A 3,235-nucleotide genomic window follows, 5' to 3' on the forward strand; every position below is an offset into this window, starting at 1 on the left:
ATATTCAATATTATTTATTATTGATTAATATATAAAAAATTTAACAAAGTATTTTAATAGTTTATTCTGATATTAATGATGAAGAAATATATGAGAAAGTACCACTTATACACTGAACTATTTTATTTCAAATTATTGAGTGCTTTAAAACAATGTAGTTTAGAAAATTTTGAACTATCCATGTAGTTATTTTTAAGGACTGCTGGGAGAATTTATGCTGAAAACAGGGTTTTTGAGCAATGATAGTGACATGTCTGCTACTTATTAAAATTCTTCTCTGTCAAGACTTAGTTCCCCGAGAGCAGAAATGTGAATGCAGCATCCTGTTTATGTTTGTCTTCTTATCCTTGGACCTAACAGGTGTTTAGTTATTGGCCACTGCTTCATTTCTGAGGACCATTCTATGGAGAAAAGTACAGCAGTTGTTCTGAATCAGAATGCTCTGAGAATTTCCTAACTAATTCATCTCTACCAAGTAAGTACTATTCTATCAAACAAAAAGTGTCAGTTGCATACCTACTGTGTACTTCGCATCATTAGATTGGTATACCTACTCCATAATCATGAACAGATGAAATTAGCTGATACAAAAAAGCATGTGTTTTTCTTTTTCCACCTCACCCCCCTCCACCCGACACAGAGTAGAACAATAGAATTCTCCATCATTTTTTTCTAACAAGGACATCTTCAGATGTATTAGTCAAACTTGAAATTCCTCCAACACTAAAGCTTATGTCTAAATTTAGAACTAATGAGCTCCCTGTATGCATCACGCTGAAAAGCACATATTCTCTTTGTTAGCATCAAGGCACTTTTATTCAACATGAATCTATTGCCATAGAGAATATTAATGTTTCTTACTTCGTGTTACTGGTTCACAAAACTCAGTCTTTCCTGAAAGTGCTTGGGAAAAACATGAACATATTCATCAGGGAAGAACAACAAAGTTTGTAGAGAAAATTGATTTTAAAGAATCATAGAGCTCTCTATCTAAGTGAGTCCTTAAAGGTCTTCCAACCCAATACTCCTTGACTGCTAGAATTCCCTTCAAAATAACTTTCCTAGGTGATTACCAGCTCCTGTAAATACGTCCCCTGCCAATGCACTCCAATCCACCTTTTACTAGCTGTGATCAATAGCCCCTGGCAGAAAACCAAAATCCTTTTTGCTGTTGCCACCCCAATTACTTCCAGATTTACTTCTTTGGACACACAGATTGGTAACTCATTCATTTTTTTTAATGCGTTATGACAACTACCATGTGTTCTCCCTATCCAGTTTCCTATACCCCTGCAATCCAGTCTTCTCTTCTGCAGGCCAAAAATGCCAGTTCATTTCCCTTTTGTCATATGCTTCCATTTCAAATTGCTTTGTCATACTGACCAAACTTTTGTTATATTCCAAATAATATGACTTTCCTAACAAAGACATTAGAAGTATTTTTTAAAATATGTTTTTCTTGAGTTCAGAGAGGAAGTAGGAGAGAGAGAGAGATAGGAACATTAATGGTGAGAGAGAATCTTATTGGCTGCCTCCTGTATACCCTCTACTGGGGATCCAGCCTGCAACCCTGGTATGTGCCCTGACTAGGAATTGAACTGTAACCATAACCATGTAAGCCAGGTGTACATCAGAACTTTTAAAAGAAGTTAATTGTGGTAGAAAGTTCAACAATGGATTGCTGGGGAAGGTGCTCAGACCCCAACTAATGGTCATGGTTGAAATGAGTGATTAGTGTAGTTGACAGGGGAAGGAGAGAGTAAATCCATGATTATTTTATTTACAGAATCAAAGGAAGTAATGGTCTCTTTGATGGAATGAGAACACAGAAAAGAAAAACTCAAGGACACCTTCAAGATCTACTTAGAGAGGTGATACCATTATTTTAAAATCGGACAATAAAGGGTAGAGTATATTTACCCATAGGAAAAAATGCATGCTATATTGAATATGTTTTCTTACAGATGTTTTTTTTTTTTAAATTGCTAGATAGATAAGTCTACAGAGTAATAAACATATCTACATGCTGGCTACATGTAAGGCATCTTATAGCTAGTTCTCTTTCCTAAACCGAGACCATCATATGTAGTGCTTAATGAATTTAAGATGTTGACAATAAAACTGAACCTTCTCTTCTAAACTTTCCACCCCATTTTTTTTTGTAATCCTAACCCGAGGATATTTTTCCATTGTTTTTTAGAGAGTGGAAGGAAGGGGAGAGACAGACAGAGAAAAATATTGATGTAAGGAAGACACATCTATTGGTTGCCTCCTGCAAGCGCCCCCGGGTCTGGGATTGAGTCTGCGACTGAGTTACATGCCCTTGCCTGGAAGCAAACCTTCAGCTCTTTAGTCAATGGGCTGCCATTGTATCCAGTGAGCCAAACTGGCTTATGGTGGTCGGCAAACTCATTAGTCAACAGAGCCAAATATCAACAGTACAACGATTGAAATTTCTTTTGAGAGCCAAATTTTTTAAACTTAAACTATATAGGTAGGTACATTGTTATTAACTTAATTAGGGTGCTCCTAAGGCTTAGGAAGAGCCACACTCAAGGGGCCAAAGTGTCGCATGTGGCTTGTGAGCCACAGTTTGCCGACCACAGGTAGGATATCTGCCCCATTTTCATAGTCATAGTGACCACCATCCAGTCAATCTTTCACATTAAAAAAAAATGTGGTATTGTCTTGTGATTCACCTTTTTCATCACTCTAGCATCCAATCAAATACCAAATTTTATTTATTGCTCTCTAAAATGTACATCAATTCTAGATGTTTTCTCCCATTCTAATGGCATTGCATTAATTTTGCTGCTTGCCACTAGTCTTCAGTGGAGTCCTGGGCCCAGCTTGGATTGCCATGCAGGAGTCCACTGCTAAATGCTCATGAATTTTTTGAACTGGTTGTCAAACAATTGCTAACTTGTGATTAACCATTATGGCACTTGGCTACACCATGGAAATCCACAAACACTACAAATTAGGACTTGTTTTTTTATTTTCGTTTTTTCCCCCTTTATCAGAATATTATTATTCTTTTCTGTCCAATCTGTCTGTCACTGTGGTATCAGAACTCTCTTCCTTCAAAAGATGGTAATGTCACTGCCCAATGAGATAGGAAAAGTTATTTTTTTTTAATTTTAATTTTAATTAAATCTTTATTGTTCAGATTATTACATTAGTTACTCTTTTTTCCCACCATAACTCCCCTCCACCCAGTTCCCACCCCACCCTC

Source organism: Myotis brandtii, unplaced genomic scaffold (assembly GCF_000412655.1).
Source record: "Myotis brandtii unplaced genomic scaffold, ASM41265v1 scaffold297, whole genome shotgun sequence".
NCBI classification, from domain to species: domain Eukaryota; kingdom Metazoa; phylum Chordata; class Mammalia; order Chiroptera; family Vespertilionidae; genus Myotis; species Myotis brandtii.